This window comes from Papio anubis, chromosome 20 (genome assembly GCF_008728515.1).
Source record: "Papio anubis isolate 15944 chromosome 20, Panubis1.0, whole genome shotgun sequence".
NCBI lineage: Eukaryota > Metazoa > Chordata > Mammalia > Primates > Cercopithecidae > Papio > Papio anubis.
The window spans coordinates 32,208,311-32,227,660 of record NC_044995.1 but is presented as its reverse complement, the minus strand read 5'-3'; the positions used below and the strand labels follow the sequence as shown (position 1 = coordinate 32,227,660).

The following is a 19,350-nucleotide window of genomic DNA, read 5'->3' as shown; positions in this document are numbered from 1 at the left end:
TCACCCTGAGAGAAGACCTGGAATCACAGGACAATGGGCAGTGTGACAGCCTGCATACAACAGAGCATAGCCTCCCATTCCCAATCTCCCAAAGTTTTATTCCAGGTCAGGCCTCTGTTATATCTTTTTTCTGGCACCACATCTGTAGAGTTTGCTGAACATCAAACAATTCTCCAACACTAATTTATCGTCTCACATTTGAATTCTGACACCACCCACAGTCAGCACAGACCCTGATTCAGGGCTCCGTCCCACAACATTGTCCTCATGGCAGATGCCAGTCACAAACCCCAAGGGCCCATCTATGCTTCTGAGCTACTGTGTAAAACCTGGGGACTCCCATAACCTCCCTGAAGTTCAATAATTTGGTACAGTAAGCTACTCACAGAACTCATCAAAACACTGTAGTTACCTTTACTGGTTTAATATATAAGATGCAGCCATGGAAAAGCCAAATGGAAGAAATGCATAAACAAAGAAAAAGAGATGGGGAAAGATGAAACACATAGATAACCCTGGAAAATATTTGTGATTAATAAAATTCTTCATCCTTTATGTGCTCCAGGAACAGTTTATGGAAAGAAACACCCTTCCCATTATGAGTTAGATGGTGCTCTCTTTTCTTACCTGTCACACAGCCAGACACACACTCTGCACATTTTTTTCTCATTAAAAAAATCAGCTGAATTTGTTTTCAGTGGTCATAATGAAATATTTCTTTTCTTTGCTTTTTTTTTTTTTTCCAAGCTGGATTCTCACTCTGTCGCCTAGGCTGGAGTGCAGTGGCGCTATCCCGGCTCACTGCAACCGCTGCCTCCCAGGTTCAAGCAATTCTCCTCCCTCAGCTTCCCGAGTCACTGGGATTACAGGTGCCTACCACCACACCCGGCTAAATTTTTGTTTTTCTTGGTGGTTTTTTTGAGATGGAGTTTCGTTCCTGTTGCCCAGGCTGTAGTACAATGGCGTGATGTTGGCTCACCACAATCTCCACTTCCCGGGTTAAAGCAATTCTCCTGCCTCAGCCTCCCGAGTAGCTGGGATTACAGGCATATGCCACCACACCTGGCTAATTTTTGTATTTTTAGTGGAGGCAGGGTTTCACCATGTTGAGCAGGCTGGTCTCGAACTCCTGACCTCAAGTGATCAATCCCCCTCAGCTTCCCAAAGTGCTGGGGTTACAGGCATGAGCCACTGCACCTGGCTAAGGTGCTTGCATTTTACACCTCCATAAGAAAAGCAAATATGTCTACTTCTTTCAGACAATATATTATTATTTATATTTTATTATATTAAAAATAATGTAGTAAAAAATTAGTCATATGGGAACACTTCTAGAAGTACCACGTTTCATCACATATAATTTATCATTAAACTCAGAAATCAAGACAACAGGATATAGAACTGAGATATTCACTGTCACAAATTTACCCAGCAAAAGGAGGTACTGATGGTTTGACAAATCTATATAACTCATCAATTATCTACCAGATTTTCCTGTGGAAACATTTTCATTGTCTACAGCCAAAATGGAAGAGAGATTTTCCCTACTTTTTTCCCTTGGTAGCTAGCATTCTTAAAGCTACGGCTTAGAATTCTGTTTGAAATCACAGCTATAAAAAACACACCTGAGAAAATTCCTAAACTCACTCTGGGAAAGAAAAAGATAAATGAGAATTATTAACAAATATATGAAGGCCGGGCGCGGTGGCTCAAGCCTGTAATCCCAGCACTTTGGGAGGCCAAGACGGGCGGATCACGAGGTCAGGAGATCAAGACCATCCTGGCTGACACGGTGAAACCCCGTCTCTACTAAAAGATACAAAAAACTAGCCGGGCGAGGTGGCGGGCGCCTGTAGTCCCAGCTACTCGGGAGGCTGAGGCAGGAGAATGGCGTGAACCCGGGAGGCGGAGCTTGCAGTGAGCTGAGATCTGGCCACTGCACTCCAGCCTGGGCGGCAGAGCGAGACTCCGTCTCAAAAGAAAAAAAATATATATATATATATATGTATGATTAAATACTAATTTTTTGAAACTCATCTCTTTTATGTCCTTTGTAAATATTTTGTTACCTTTCAAGCCCTACTAATAAAATGCAAATTACAGTTAAAAAATTGATGCAGCTGGGTGCAGTGGCTCACCCCTGTAATCCCAGCACTTTGGGAAGCCAAAGCAGGTGGATCGCTTAAGATCAGAAGTTTGAAATCAGCCAGTTCATCTCTACTAAAAACACAAAAACTAGACGGGCGCAGTGGTGGGCACCTGTAGTCCTAGCTACTCGGGAGGCCGAGGCATGGGGATCACCTGAACCCAGGAGCCAGAGGTTGCAGTGAGCTGAGATTGAGCCACTGCATTCCAGCCTGTGCAACAGAGACTGTTTCAAAACAAAACCAACAACAAAAACACTTGAGGTTAAAATAAGTGAACAAATCTTTTCAAGCTACAGATCCTATCACCCACCCCATCCTGTTCAGTTACATGCTCAATAACTACCCTCCCAGGAGACACTGCGCTATGCCCCAGTGAGTGCCCCATGTGCATTTTACTTTCTTTTTTACGCCATCTCACTGGGGTCAGTTTTTTTGTCTTTTGAAGTGTTTTTTCACAAATTTTTCACTACTTTTCTGCTGCCCAAGCAAGAGAATCCGGGGGGCAGAAATTATTTGTTTTCCCCTCAATACCAGCATCTGATTGGCTGACCAGCAATGTTGTCTCCAAGAAATGGAAGCTAGGTTGAGTGAAGACAATCTTCATGTCGCAAGGCGTTAGCTTTTCAAAAAAAAAAAAAAGTGCACCAGGATCTGTCTTTCAATCCCAAGGCTGCCACCTGCTCCCTTCAGAGGCTACACTCTATACTTCAGGTTGTCCTATGGCATAAAATGACCCAAGAGCTAATATTCACTAGACACTCTAGCAGACATAGCCATGGTGGGTATCTTGGTTTATCCCCAGAAAGTACTAAAACCCAGGACCACTGAAGGTTGACTGAGGACACATCATCCTATTAAGTTTCCAGAGGGTAATATTGACCCAAAAACATTCGGTAAGTTCTCTGGAAAAATAAAAGACAAAGAGGCACAGATAGTTTTTACAATACAGTATCAGGGAATTATTCTTTGCTTTCTTCTCATGGGAAATATTTACAAACAAAAAACATATTTTCAATAGCGTTATGCAATGCTTTTTAAAAAATGACTATTGGCCAGGCCCGGTGGCTCACGCCTGTAATCCCAGCACTTTGGGAGGCTGAGACGGGCGGATCACGAGGTCAAGAGATAGAGACCATCCTGACAAACAAAGTGAAACCCTCTCTCTTCTAAAAATACAAAAATTATCTGGGCGTGGTGGCACTCGCGTATACTCCCAGCTACTCAGGAGGCTGAGGCAGAGGAATTGCTTGAACCCAAGAGGCAGAGGTTGCAGGGAGATCGCCCCACTGCACTCCAGCACGGCAACAGAGCAAGACTCCGTCTCAAAAAAAAAAAAAGATTAATTGAGGAACATGAGGTACACTTGAGGCCCTGCTTGGGACACATGTGAAAAATGCCAGGGAAAATCAGTCCCCTGTGGGGTGTGAAAATAATTAAGTGGCAGGCAATTAGAATGAGGAAGCTCTAGTACCCAGATTCCTACCTCTAAGAAAAAAAATCAAAACTCAAGTGCATTTTTTGGTAAATTACTACATTAGGGGAAAAAAATTCAGGCTTAAGCAACTATAAACTGCCAATTAAACTCTGATTACATAACCAAGAAATTTCCACCTCGATTGTACAAATTTAAAAACTACCTAACTAGGCTGGGCACGGTGGCTCACACCGGTAATCCCTGCACTTTGGGAGGCCGAGGTGGGTGGCTCACGAGGTTAGGAGATCGAGACCATCCTGGCTAACACAGTGAAACACGTCTCAACTAAAAATACAAAAAATTAGCCTGGCGGTGGCAGGCGCCTGTAGTCCCAGCTACTTGGGAGGCTGAGGCTGGAGAATGGCGTGAACCCAGGAGGCGGAGCTTGCAGTAAGCTGAGATCCAGCGACTGCACTCAAACCTGGGCGACAGAGCGAGATTCAAAAAAAAAATAAATAAATAATAAACATAAAAAAATAAAAACTACGTAAGTATACCTAACCAATTATTTAATTTGGTTTTCTTCATCATGCACCTTATAAATGTCTTTCCTTCAAGCCCCTCCCATGGACCACAAACCACAAACTGTAGCTGGGTGCTCTACAATTCTTGAATCACTCTTTGATTAAATTATTTGATATTTTTGCAATGACTCCTCGCCTTTTTTTCTTTTTTTTTTTGAGAGGGAGTCTCGCTCTGTCGCCGAGACTGGAGTGCAGTGGCCAGATCTCGGCTCACTGCAAGCTCCGCCTCCCGGGTTTACGCCATTCTCCTGGCTCAGCCTCCCGAGTATCTGGGACTACAGGCGCCCGCCACCTCGCCCGGCTAAGTTTTTGTATTTTTTAGTAGAGACGGGGTTTCACCGTGTTAGCCAGGATGGTCTCGATCTCCTGACCTCGTGATCCGCCCGTCTCGGCCTCCCAAAGTGCTGGGATTACAGGCTTGAGCCACCGCGCCCGGCGGCCCCATAAATTTTTAATAGGAGAAAAGAGAAACTGTGAACCCCAGGAACCAAAGCTCTTCCCATTCATGAACCCGTACCCCGAGTCAGGATTCTCCCCTGACGACCCTCCCGTGGTCCCTAAACAATCTGGGAAAGACCTGTTGGTGCAGAGCTGCCCGGAGAGGGCTCCAGGCCAGGGCACAGTCACTAAGCAAGGAAAAGACAGGACGCCCCGGGGCCCCGCTGACAACGCAGCCGCCATCTTATGGCTCAGGCGGAACTAGGCAACCAGAACTTGGAGCGCAGACTGCGGAGCTAACTGCTGGGAGGCCTAAATTCTGCCACAGCCACTTCCTCCCCAGTTCCAACCAGTCCCTCCCCGTCTCTCGGGATGTCGAACCGGCACTCACCATTTCTAGGCTTCCAGGGGATCCCAGCGTCTTAGCGGTGGCTCTCCCAATACCTGCAGGTCACAGGGCCACAGAGGGCGGGCCTCTAGGAGCAGACGCCACAGAGCAAAACGACACCTGAAGCTCTGACGGCCGACAGACAATGGGCACGCCAAGGCCGGAAGCCGGAAGCAGTCCTGTTCGCTCCAGCTGCCTACCTGACTGGACTATTTGCAGCCCAGCGTCCCTGATTGGATAATGCTTAAGGCCCCGCCCCCTCAGGTCCTAAGTGACTGAAGACGTGATCAGATGCTGGACTGAGTGAAGAGTAACAGTGTAAGCCTGCAGCCTTTTCTTTTTTTCCTTTCATTTATTTATTTTTTTGAGACAGAATTTCACTCTTGTTTCCCAGGCTGGATTGCAATGGCGTGATCTTGACTCAATGCAACCTCCACCTCCTGGGTTGAGCGAATTCTGCTGCCTCAGCCTCCCGCGTATCTGAGATTACAGACGCCCCCTACCATGCCCGGCTAATTTTTTTTTTCTAGTTTTAATAGAGACGGGGTTTCACCATATTGGCCAGGCTGGTCTCAAACTCCTGTCCACAAGTTATCCGCTTGCCTCGGCCTCCCAAAGTGCTCGGATTACAAGCGTGAGCCACCGCACCCGGCCAGCTGCAGCCTTTTCAAACAGGACTTCCTCCCTGAGCTGAGCCAGACCCACCCCAGAGCATGGGAAAATTTTATCTTCTTTACTCTCTGTCTTTTTTAATGTATTCAAAAGGTGAACAGAAGTATTCTGCTGTCATATTAATAATACATAAAATTTTTGTTCAAGAGAAAATCAACTTTTACTTTGGTAACAGTGTAAAGCGAATTTTAATAAAACTTTACAAATAAATCAAATTTGTCATTTTTGAACACTCCAGATTTACATATATATTTTGTAATTTCTTGTAATTTTTCTTAACTTTTTATATTTTATTTTTATCCACATTCTTTTTATTTTTCTATTTGAAACAACCTTTACTTTCAAACTGCTATAGGAGGTAGAAAGAAATCATTTAGGGCCAGGTGCAGTGGCTCAAGCCTGTAATCCCAACACTTTGGGAGGCCAAGGTGGGCAGATCACTTGAGGTCAGGAGTTCAAGACTAGCCTGGCCAACATGGTGAAACCCCATCTCTATTAAAAATACAAAAAATTGGCCGGGCGCGGTGGCTCAAGCCTGTAATCCCAGCACTTTGGGAGGCCGAGGCGGGTGGATCATGAGGTCAGGAGATCGAGACCATCCTGGCTAACATGGTGAAACCCCGTCTCTACTAAAAATACAAAAAACTAGCCGGGCGTGGTGGCGGGCGCCTGTAGTCCCAGCTTACTCCGAGGCTGAGGCAGGAGAATGGCGTGAACCTGGGAGGCGGAGCTTGCAGTGAGCCGAGATCGCGCCACTGCACTCCAGCCTGGGTGACACAGCGCGAGACTCCGTCTCAAAAAAAATAAAAAATAAAAAATAAAAAATAAAAATACAAAAAATTAGCAGGGTGTGGTGGTGCACACCTGTAGTCCCCGCTGCTCTGGAGGCTGAGGCAGGAGAATCTTTTGAACCCAGGAGGTGGAGGTTGTGTAAGGGCCCAAGGGGTTCACCTTGCCCTTTGCCTAGACAGAGCCAATTCATCAAGATAGGGGAATTTGTGGAGGAAAACTTAAGTATTAAATTTGAACTTAATTGACCCTGGACACAAACAATGGTCACCAAGTCCTGGAACAGGTTATGTGAGCCCCTTGAGGCGTTTATCCTGTGCTGTTTTGGAGAAATCTCTATTTCAATCTATTCCAATACATTGGTTATTGAAAAACAATAGACAATTGGAAAAAAAAAAAAAAAGTTGACCTTTTTGTGTTCCTTGAGCCCATTCGTGAAGGGTCCTCATGACTGGGCCTCATGCCAAAGAACTCGTTACAAAAAGAGCTAGGGTCCCAGATCGCGCGGAAGCTTCATGAGACCTCTCCTTGTCTGTGCAGGGATGGGTGTCCGACTCTGGAGCCCAGCCTGTTGCTTCCCGGTCTGGTGATGAATCCTCCATACTCTGGTGTGGAGGAAAAGTTAAATATTAAATTTGAAGTCTATCGAACGTGGACACAAACAATGGTCACCAAGTCCCGGAACAGGTTGTGTGAGCTGCTTGAGGCGTTCATCCAGCGCTGTATTGGAGAAATCTCTATTTCAATCTATTCCTATACGTTAGTTGTTGAAAAACAATAGGCAATCGCAAAAACCACTTGACCTTTTTGTGTTCCTTGGGCCCAGTCACGAATGGCCCTCATGAATGGACCTTATGCCAAACAATTCGTTTCAAAAGAGCTAGGGTCCTAGACTGCACCGAAGCTCCATGAGAGACCTCTCCTTGTCTGTGCATGGGCGAGTGTCCAACTCTGGAGCCCAGGCTGTTGCTTCCCACTCTGGTGGCGAATCCTCCATAGTCTGGTGAGTGTAAATATATATATCTCTTTTCCCATCTCCTCTTCCCATTGTAACTTGCTTATTATATGAATCTGCTTATTATATCAATCTGCTTATTATATTTACTTGCTTATTATATCATTTGCTTATTATATCTGCATTGCCATTTACATGGGATAAAGTTTGTTTACTCTTAAAGATATTCTGTATGTGTCTTTTCTTCTCCCCTCACGCCTTTCCCTCACCGAACATTTTTGGCATTACAAACAGGATTCGAAACCAAAAGTGTGCCTGTTTTTGGCCACAAGGACAGGGCTGGAGGCTCGGGAACTTCCCATACCTTGGTATGGGAACTCCCCCAGTTCTCCCCCTTGGCAATTGAATGGTCCAGGGAAACTGGCCTTTGTGAGGATTGAGAATCTAAATTAGTGCAATTTAAATCTCTGTGCACGAAGTGCTGCAGGGGATTCTAGTCAGCAAAAAAGATGCTGAGGGAATCTCTCAGAGTGGATGGTGTTTGCTTACTGCTTATAAGTTAATATGTCAAGTTAGGGGCTGGTTGCAAAAAGAGAGATGTAAGTTGGAAAAAGAAAATGCTAATCTGACGTCCAGACTGGCCCTGGCCCAATGCCAGGACTATGTCTTGACTGATCAGGCTCAAAGCTATCAGCCTATTGCTGAAAAAAGCAGCTGTCCAAGTGGCCCAGTCAGGGTGAAACCGAGGCACTAGTCAGCTGGGGCTTGGAACAAGTAAAAACCCAGCTCCTATCTCAAAAATGGGAAATTAGCCTAGTAAAATTCAAGGAACTGCACAAACTGTAAAATTCCTTGGTGTCTTGTGGAATGCAGGGAAATAGTCCATTTTACCAAAGACTAAGGCTAAAATACTAGAATTTGCAACCCCTACCGCTAAAAAGGAGGCTCAGAAATTTATTGGCTTGTTTGGATTCTGGAGACATCATATTCCCCACTTCGGTAACATTTTACAACCTCTGCATGCAGCCACTAGAAAATGCTATGACTTTCATTGGGGAGAGACAGCATGACTTCTGAACAAGCTAAACAAGTGGTGCAACTGGCCCTGGATCTGTGGCCCAAATGGCATGGGCCAGCAGAACTGCAAGTGACTGTCCTAGATCAACATGCTAATTGGAGCCTTAGGCAGAAACAAGATGGGAAGAGGGTACCTTTCAGGTTTTGGACCCAGAAACTGCCAAAGACCGGAAAAGCTTATACCCCTTTTGAGAAGCAATTGTTAGCTTGCTATTGGGCTTTGCTGAAAATGGAACACCTCTGCTTCAACCATGATGTCTTTATGAGGCCTGAAATTCCTAGTATTACTTGGTCTTGAGTTCCCCCAAAACCCACCAGACAGGGCATGCCCAAGAATGTAGCATCATAAAATGGAAATGGTACATACAAGACCAGGCTAAGCCAAAACCAAAGGGGGTATCAGTTTTACATGAGGATGTATGAAACTTCCCAGCTCAGGAAATCACCGAGCAAGTCCTGCAGATAGGGAAGGAAATCTCCCCTGCCCAATGGGGCAGATCCTTTAAAGAACTAAGCCCAGAGGATCAGAAACATGCTTCGTTTATGAAAGATCCACCAAATACATTGGGGACCCGATGCTCGAAGGCCGTGGCTTATAATTCTATTAAAAACATAAGCATTTATGATGAAGGAAGGGGTGGGAGCAGCCAGTTAACTGAACTAGTAGCCATCCTCCAAGCTATTCAAGAGGAGGCCAGAGGGATTTGTCACTTGTATACCAACTCGGTCTGGTAGCAAATGGTCTTACTACCTGGATACCCCAATGGTAACAAAACAAATGGTTAATTGGGAATAAAGAGGTTTGGGGAAAAGAATACTGGGAAGATATCTGAATCCTGGGACACACTACCATTATCGCTGTTTTCCATGTTGGTGCCCATGCATCTCTGCTTTCTCTTGACAGACTATTTAATCAGCAGGATGATCAATAGGCCAAAATCTCCACCATAACTGCAAAATTGAATCCAAATGAATGGATTACAGTGTGTTCAAGCCTTTCAATGACAGGCATTGTAATGTATGGTGGTATAACTGATAGTGATTATTGGCCTAAATGCTACTAATTTAGTGGCCTAAATGCTCCACTTAAAAGATACAGAATGGCAGAATGGATAAGAGTTTACCAGGCTGGGTGCAGTGGCTCATGCCTGTAATCCCAGCACTTTGGGAGGCTGAGGTGGGTGGATCACCTGAGGCCGGGAGTTTGAGACCAGCCTGATCAACATGGAGAAACCCTGCCTCCACTAAAAATACAAAAAAATTAGCCAGATGTGGTGGTGCATGCCTGTAATCCCAGCTACTCAGGAGGCTGTGGTAGCAGAATAACTTGAACTCAGGAGACAGAGGTTGCGGTGAGCTGAGATCATGCCATTGCACTCCAGTCTAGACAACAAGAACTCAACTCCAACTCAAAAAAAAAAAAAAAAAAAAAAAAAAAAGATTTTACAAGCCAAATATGTGCCGTCTTCAAGAGACTCACCCAACATATAAGGACTCACTTAAACTTAAGGAAAAGGGTTGGAAAAAGATATTCCATGCAAAGGTACCCCAAAAGCAAGCAGTAGTAGCCATTCTTACATCAGACAAAACAGATGTTAAATCAAAAACAGTTAAAAGAAAAGACAAAGAGGGACATTATATAATGATAAAAGGACTAGTCCAACAGGAAAATATCACAATCCTAAATATATATGCACCTAACACTGGAGCTCCCAAATTTATAAAACAATTACTACTAGACCTAAGAAATGAAATAGATGACAATACAATAATAATGAGGGACTTCAATACTCTACTGACAGCACTAGACAAGTCATCAAGACAGAAAGTTAACAACCACAACAACAATGGACTTAAACTATATCCTAGAACAAATGGACTTAAAAAATATTTACAAACATTCTATCCGAGAACTGCAGAATATACATTTTACTCATCAGCACATGAAACATTTTCCAAGATAGGCATATGATAGGCCACAAGTCTCAATAAATTTAAGACAATCAAAATTATATCAACTACTCTCTCAGACTGCAGTGGAATAAAAGTGAAAACCAACTTCAAATGAATGATCAAAACCATGCAAATACATGGAAATTAAATAAATTTTAGGAATTAAATAAATACATGGAAATTAAATTAAAAAATTAAAGATCAACCTGTTTCTGAATGAGCGTTGGATGAAATCAAGATGGAAATTTAAAAATTCTTTGAATTGAATGCGCCCGCCATGTCCATGGAGAGAGGCTGAGGCGGCCGGGCTTGAGGTACTGGAGCACCCGGATGGCGAAGACGTTGGCTTCCTTAGTCCCGGCAACTGTCTGGGCTGTAAGCAAGAGGAAGCGTCAGCCCACCCGGACCGCCCTCGCCCTGACACCTTCAGCAGTAAACAAGATAAAACAACTTCTTAAAGATAAGCCTGAGCATGTAGGTGTAAAAGTTGGTGTGCGAGCCAGGGGCTGTAATGGCCTTTCTTATGCTCTAGAATACAGGAAGACAAAAGGAGATTCCGACGAAGTTATTCAAGATGGAGTCAGAGTATTCATTGAAAAGAAAGCACAGCTAAACTTTTAGAACAGAAATGGACTATGTTGAAGAAAAATTATCCAGTGAGTCTGTGTTCAATAACCCAAACATCAAAAGAACTTGTGGCTGTGGAGAAAGCTTTAATATTTGAAATCTCAGGACTCTTTTGGCTGTAGGTTCCAGGAAAGCTCCGAAGCCTTGGGGCTCACTGCAGAAATCATGTGACTGTCACATGCTTAATGTGTAGCTGCCTTGTAGGAAAATAAAGTGATGCATTTTGAAAATGAAGCCAGTGTGTTAGATTCCAGAAGAAATGATATTTGTATTCTCTGTAGGGGACAGAAAATGAGAAGCCATCACTCTCTTCAGATCATTTAGGTCTCTTATATCCTTTGTTTTAGAACCAGTTTCATTAAAGTTGCCTTCCTGGGCACCTGTTTATCCATTTCCTGGACTGTGTGCACTCCTTAGATCTCTATTGACTGGCTTGAACATGCATTCCCCTCGGCATTTCTCCCAACCAGATCAGAGACTTCTAAAATCGGAGACAGGACATCCTGACTGCTTGTAGTAACATGGTGGTGCATTGTTTTATCCACCCAAACTTAACATAGCCTTTTATATACATTTTAATGAAAACTTTCATTGTCAGATGCCTCATTGCGTACCCTTTAATAGTACTGGGCAAAGATTTTCTTCAACTCTAGTACAGATTAGTTCTGAGTGATGGTATCAAAAGGTGAGAAAGATGTCATCCACCTGTTTTTTAATCCATTTCTTTTGCCACCCTATATATCTGCTCAGAGATGGGATCTCAAGCTGACTGATTCTTTTAGTTGAGGGGTCTCTTACAGCCATCTAGCCTGCCTCCCTCAATTCCCTCTGTGAGGAAGCAAAACCCCAGGGAAGCCAAAGTGCTCCTGTCCACCCCCACTCCACAGGCCAAGGGAGAGTGGGGTCTCTACCCCCATCTCCCCTTCCTTGTAGGTGACACATGCTCTGCCCTCTGAGGCAATCAGTGAAGGCAAATGGTCTGATTTCTTTATTTGGTTGACATTTTGATAGAATTTATTTATAATTTGATGGAGGTCGTAGTATTTTTATTTTATTTTGAGTGGGAAGAATTTTAAAACCCTTTTATGTGAATTACCATCTTGTTTCTTTCACCTTTGAAACAATGGTTTGTAGCAGAGAAGACATTGTAGAAATCCAGAATTATGTTTTTGGAATGTGGTCCTCATTGTGCAGGAGAATGTGGGGATCTTTTCTTAAAATTCCCAGTGTGCATACACTTTCTGTTTCCTCAATCCAGTCGCTAAAGTTCTTAGTATTTTAGCCTAATATTTTTATCATCAACTTTTCTTTAAAAGTGTTCCTTTCATCACATAGTTATTGATTTTCCTGGGTTTGACATGTTAAGTATTCTATGAGATGATATATATGCTTTTTTTGAAAGCTGATTCTCATGAATTCAAGTAGCTGAGGTCTTTTATGTTTCTGTTATTCCCTAAAATAGCTGGCACAATACACACCAAAACCTAGAGCAGTAGTTTTATGTAAATGCTCATGAGTTTGTATCAATAATATAATTGTTGATCCACTTATAATTTGTGCAATGCTGTATGTATCTAGAGATTGAGTTGTCAATTAAAAAAAAAATGAGGCCTCAGGCCAGGTGCAGTAGCTCATGCTTGTAATCCCAGCACTTTGGGAGGTCGAGGTGGGTGGATCACCTGAGGTCAGAAGTTCAAAACCAGCCTGGCCAACATGGTGAAACCCCATCTCTACTAATAATACAAAAAAATTAGCTGGGTGTGGTAGCAGGTGCCTATAATCCCAGCTACTTGGGAGGCTGAGGCAGGAGAACTGCTTGAACCTGGGAGGTGGAGGTAGCAGTGAGCTGAGATCGTGCCATTGCACTCCAACCTGGGCAACAAAGTGAGACTCTATCAAAAGAAAAAAATGTGGCCTCTTTGTGATAAAAAAAAATAATAATTCTTTGAACTGAACAATAATAATGACACAAGTTATCAAAATATCTGGGATACAGCAAAAGCAGTACTAAAAGGAATGTTCATAACATTAAGTGCCTATATCAAAAAGTCTGAAAGACCATAAGTAGACAATGTAAGATAACACCTCAAGGAACTAGAGAAACAAGAACAAGCCAAACCCAAACCCAGTAGAAGAAAAGAAATAACAAAGATCAGAGCAGAACTAAATGAAACTGAAACAACAACAACAACAACAACAACAACAAAAAACAGAAGATAAATGAAATGAAAAGCTGGCTCTTAGAAAAGATAAACAAAATTGATAGATCATTAACAGCATTGACCAAAAAGAGAGAAGATCCAAATAAACTCAGTTAGAAATGAAACAGAAGATATTGCAACTCATGCCACAGAAATACAAAAGATCATTGAGGGCTACTGTGAACACCTTTACATGCACAAATTAGAAAACCTACAGGAGATGAATGAATTCACAGAAATGTACAACCCTCCTAGATTAAGAAACAACAACAACTCTGAACAGACAAATAACAACCAGTGAGATTGAAATAATAATTTTTAAAAATTGCCAACCAAAAAAAAGTTCAGAACCAGATGGATTCATAGCTGAATTCTATCAGACATTCAAAGAAAAATTGGTGGGGGTGGGCTCAAGATGGCTGACTAGAAGCAGCATCCCATAGAAAAGAATCATAATAGCATGTGAATCCTGCACCGACACCTGAGGTATCCAGGTTCTCTCATCAGAACTGTCTAGGTGGCTGGCATGAACCATGGAGAAGAAGGAAGAGCAGTGTGGTGCAGCAGCCTACCTGACACCCACCTGGGGCTGGGGAGCCCCCACCCCCAACCCAGCCTGGGAAACTGTGCTTTTTCCATGGAACAGTGCAACCCATCGGTCAGAAGATTCCACTCATGAACCCATGCCACCGGAGCCTAAGGTCCCAACTGTTGGAAACAAGAGCTCAGAGTCACAAAGAAAACAAGCACTCAAGGAATTTCTCAGCAAGGCAAATTTGCTTCTGCAGAGGGTGCTCCTCACATCTCTTGTTGTTGTGAGAACATGCTGTGCTAGAGAGGGAAGGAGTTATTATTGCTAACATAGTCCCTACTTCTCTGTCCTGTCCCCATTGGCTAGAGTCGGACCGCATAATCTAAGCTAACTCGATTGGCTATTTTAAATCAAGACTGGCAGGAAGCTTGTTTACAGAGCACATAACTAGGAGTGAGGAGGACTTCTTCCAAATAAAGAAGAGATGTGGGTTACAGATTGGGACTTGTTTACAGAGCAGGTAGCTAGAAGCAGGAACGTACAAGGAAGTTGATTTCAAGAACAAAAAACAAGGAAGTTACCATTTGAAGGAAACTTATTGTGCCTGACATAAGTCTGGAGCTGAGCAGATTATTAATAGCCTCTCAGCTAGAATCTGCTTAAGCCTGCCGAGTTCCTAGGGGAGGGGTGGCCAGTACCACAGCTATGGCTGGTTGCTGTCTAAGCCCTTTGAGCTCCTTGGGGGAGGGACAGCAGCCAGCACTGGGACTCCCAACTGCCTGACAGGCTAAGCTCCCTGGGCTCAGGAAGGGCAGCAGTCATCTCCATAGCTCCCGGCCACACTTTTCCCCTGCTAGAGCCAGGGAGACTGGACAGCTTGGTCTCAAGAGGTGTCGCCTACAACCCAACACTCTGGCTGTGGCAGACTGTGGCCAGAGTGTCTCTTCAGGCCTGACCCTGACCCATCCCTCCTCACTGGGCAGGGCCTCCCTGCAGGAACTACAGCAACTCCAGCCTGCGCTCAGGGACAGAACTCTGATCTCTCTGGGCCTGAGCCCCTAGGGGGAGGGGTGGCTGCAGTCTCTGTGGACCAGCAGACTTAGCCTTTCCTCCTGCTAGTTCTGAGGAATTCAGGCAGCCCAGATGAGTGGGTTTCCCCTCAGGAAACACCCCCCCTTCCACCAAAGGACAGTCAAAATGCTTCATTAAATGGGTTTGGCTCCCTGTGCTACCCAACTGGGTGACACCCTTCAACAGGGGTTGTCAGACACCCTATACAGGAAACGATCCTATGGGCATCAGGTTGGTGCCTCTTGAGGTCAGAGATCCTAGAGGAAAGAGCGGGAACCTGCCTGTCTTTGCTGTTCTCCAACCTCCTTGAGTGACATCTCCAGGCACAGGAGTGAACCAGATCAATAGTGCCTGAAGTGACCCCCCAGCAAGCTGCAGCAGCCCTACAGAAGAGGGACCTGACTACTGAAAGAAAAACAAACAGAAAGCAACAACAACAGCATCAACAACAAAAAAGTACCCACAAAAACCCTATCCAAGGCCAGGCATGGTGGCTCACACCTGTAATCCCAATACTTTGGGAGGCCGAGGTGGGCAGATCGCTTGAGGTCAGGAGTTCGACACTAGCCTGGCCAACATGGCGAAACCCTGTCTCTGCTAAAAAATACAAAAATTAGCCAGGTGTGGTGGTGCATGACTGTAGTGCCGGTTACTCGGGAGTCTGAGACATGAGAATCACTTGAACCTGGGAGGAGGAGTTGCAGTGAGTCGAGATCATGCCACTGCACTCTAGCCTGGGTAACAGAGCAAGACTCGGTCTAAAAAAACAAAAACAAAAACAAAACAAAATCATCCAAGGGTCAGCAGCCTCAAAGATAGAAACTAAACTCATGAAGATGAGAAAGAATCAACAAAAAAATGCTGAAAGGCCACAGTGCCTCTTCTCCTCCAAATGATCAAAATGTCTCTTCAGCAAGGTGCAGAACTGGGCAGAGGATGAGATGAATGAATTGACAGAAGCAGGCTTCAGAAGATGGGAGATAACGAACTCTGCTGAGCTAAAGGAACATGTTCTAACCCAATTCAAAGAAGCTAAGAACCTTGATAAAAGGTTAGAGGAACTGCTAACTGGAATAACCATTTTGGAGAAGAATGTAAATGACCTGATGGAGCCGAAAAACACAGCAGGAGAACTTCCTGAAGCATACAAAAGTATCAATAGCCGAACTGACCAAGCAGAAGAAAGGATATCAGAGTTTGAAGACTTTTTTATTATGGCGTCCTGTGTGGGAAATGCGCAAGGGGAGAAGAAAAGACACACACGATACCTTTAAGGGTAAACAAGCTTTATCCCACGTAAATGGCAATGCAGATATAATAAGCAAATTGATATCATAAGCAAATTGCAATGGGAGAAGGGAAAACAGATATGTATGTGTAAATATATATATATATTTTTATATATATATATCAGACACCACACTCACCAGACTATGGAGGATTAACACCACGCTGGGAAGCAGCAGCCTGGGCTCTAGAGTCAGCCACCCATTCATGCACACACGAGCAGAGGAATCTTAAAGCTTTGGGGTCCAGGACCCTAGCTCTTTTTGTAATAAGTTGTTTGGCATGAAACCCAGTCATGAGGGCCCTTCGCGACTGGGCTCAAGGAACACAAAAATGCCAACTTGTTTTTGCGATTGTCTATTATTTTTCAATAACTAACGTATAGAATAGATCGAAATAGAGATTTCTCTGAAACAGCGCTGGATGAACGCCTCAAGGGGCTCACACAACCTGTTCTGGGACTTTGTGGGGAAAAGAAAGAGAGATCAGCCTGTTACTGTGTCTATTTAGAAAGAAGTAGACATAAGAGACTCCATTTTGTCCTGTATTTAAGATGCTGTTAATCTGTGACCCTACCCCCAACCTTGTCCTTGCAAGAGACATGTGCTGCGGTGACTCAAGGCTTAATGGATTTTGGGCTGTGCAGGATGTGTCTTTGTTAAACAAGTGCCTGAAGGCAGCTTGCTGGTTAAAAGTCATCACCATTCTCTTAATTTCAACCACCCAGGGACATGTACACGGCCAAAGGTCGCAGGGACCTCTGCCTAGGAAAGCTAGGTATTGTCTAAGGTTTCTCCCCATGTGATAGGCTGAAACAATGCTGCTAAAAGGTTTATGGAGATGTTTGCATATGCATCTCAAGGCACAGCATTTTCCTTTAAACTTATTCATGTCACAGAGGTTTTTGTTCATATGTCTTACTGCCAATTTCTTCCCTACAATGATCCTATTGTCCTGCCACTCCCTTATCTTTAAGATGGTAAAGATAATTATCAATAAATACTAAGGGAACTGAGAGACCGGTGCCGGCGTGGGTCCTCTGTAAGCTGAGCGCCGGTCCCCTGGGCCCCCGCTTTTCTTTCTCTATACTTTGTCTCTGTGTCTTATTTCTTTTCTCAAGTCTCTCGTTCCACCTTACGAGAAACACCCACAGGTGTGGAGGGGCAGGCCACCCCTTCATCTGGTGCCCAACGTGGAAGCTTTTCTCTAAGGTGAAGGTACGCTGGAGGGTGGTCATTGAGGACAAGTCGACGAGAGACTCCCGAGTACATCTACAGTCAGCCTTGCGGTAAGCTTGTGCGCTCAGAAGAACCTAGGGTAACAATGGGGCAAACTAAAAGTAAATACGCCTCTTATCGCAGCCTTATTAAAATTCTCTTAAAAAGAGGGGGAGTTAAAGTCTCTACCAAAAATCTAATTACGCTGTTTCAAACAATAGAGCAGTTTTGTCCATGGTTTCCGGAACAGGGAACTTTAGATCTAAAAGACTGGGAAAAAATTGGCAAAGAATTAAAACAAGCAAGCAGGGAAGGTAAAATCATTCCGCTCACAGTATGGAATGATTGGGTCATTATTAAAGTAGCTTTAGAACTGTTGCAAACAGAAGAAGATAGCGTTCCAATTTCTGATATCCCTAAAAGCTGTGCAGTAGATTGTGAAAAAGAGGCAGGGATAGAATCCTGGAAAGGAAAGGAAAGATCACACTGTAAATGTGTATCAGAGCCGGTAATGGCTCGGTCAACGCAAAATGTTGACAATAATCAATTACAGGAGGTAGTATATCCTGAAACGTTAAAATTAGAAGGAAAAAATCCAGAATTAGCAGAGCCAGCAGAGTCTAAACCACGATGGCCAACTGCTCTTCCAGCAGCTCAGATGCCTGTAACTTTACAACCTCAAATGCAGGTTAAACAAGTACAAACTCCAAAAGAAGATCAAATAGAGGCCGGGCGCGGTGGCTCAAGCCTGTAATCCCAGCACTTTGGGAGGCCGAGATGGGCGGATCACGAGGTCAGGAGATCGAGACCATCCTGGCTAACACGGTGAAACCCCGTCTCTACTAAGAAATACAAAAAATAGCCGGGCATGGTGGCGGGCGCCTGTAGTCCCAGCTACTCGGGAGGCTGAGGCCGGAGAATGGCGTGAACCCGGGAGGCGGAGCTTGTAGTGAGCTGAGATCCGGCCACTGCACTCCAGCCTGGGCTACAGAGCGAGACTCCGTCTCAAAAAAAAAAAAAAAAAAAAAAAAAAGATCAAATAGAAAAAGATAGAGTCTCTTTCATGGCAACACCAATCCAAATGCAGTGTCCACAATATCAGCCGGTAGAAGATAAGACCCAGCCGCCAGTAGCCTATCAATACTGGCTGCCAGCCAAACTGCAGTATCGGCTGCCCCCAGAAAATCCGTATGGACAGCCAGGAACATTTCCAGCACCACAGGGCAGGGCGCCATATCCTCAGCCACCCACCATGAGACTTAATCCTACAGCACCGCCTAGTACACAGGGTAGTGTGTTACATAAAATTATTGATGAGGCAAGAAAACAAGGAGATATTGAGGCGTGGCAATTCCCAGTAATATTAGAAGCAAGACCACCTGGAGAAGGGGCCCAAGAGGGAGAGCTTCCCGTAGCTGAAGCCAGATATAAGTCCTTTTCTATAAAAATGCTAAAAGAAATGAAAGAAGGAGTAAAACAGTATGGACCCAACTCTCCTTACATGAGAACATTATTAGATTCCATTGCTCATGGACATAGACTCATTCCTTATGATTGGGAGATTCTGGCAAAATCCTCACTCTCACCCTCTCAATTTTTACAATTTAAGACTTGGTGGATTGATGGGGCACAAGTACAGGTCCGAAAAAATAGGACTGCCAATCCTCCAATTAACATAGATGCAGATCAACTATTAGGAATAGGTCAAAATTGGAGCACTGTTGACCAACAAGTAATAATGCCAAATGAAGCCATTGAGCAAATCAGGGCTATCTGCCTTAGGGCCTGGGAGAAAATCCAAGACCCAGGAACCGCCTGCCCCTCCTTTAATACAGTAAGACAAGGCTCTAAAGAGCCCTACCCTGATTTTGTAGCAAGACTTCAAGATGCTGCTCAAAAGTCAATTACCGATGAGAATGCCCGTAAGGTCATAGTGGAGTTGATGGCGTATGAAAACGCCAATCCTGATTGTCAATCAGCCATTAAGCCATTAAAAGG

The 19,350-nt window shown here is 44.2% G+C and overlaps 1 protein-coding gene and 1 pseudogene across 2 annotated transcripts in view; one reads left to right on the top strand and one right to left on the bottom strand.

The window, feature by feature from the left end:
* Positions 1 to 19,350, bottom strand: part of LOC101007196 (zinc finger protein 506) — a 504,157-nt gene that overhangs the window by 23,876 nt on the left and 460,931 nt on the right.
* LOC110741839 lies at positions 10,410 to 12,730 on the top strand (annotated as a pseudogene). The gene has a single exon (XR_004180499.1). The product of XR_004180499.1 is annotated as an iron-sulfur cluster assembly 1 homolog, mitochondrial pseudogene (transcript).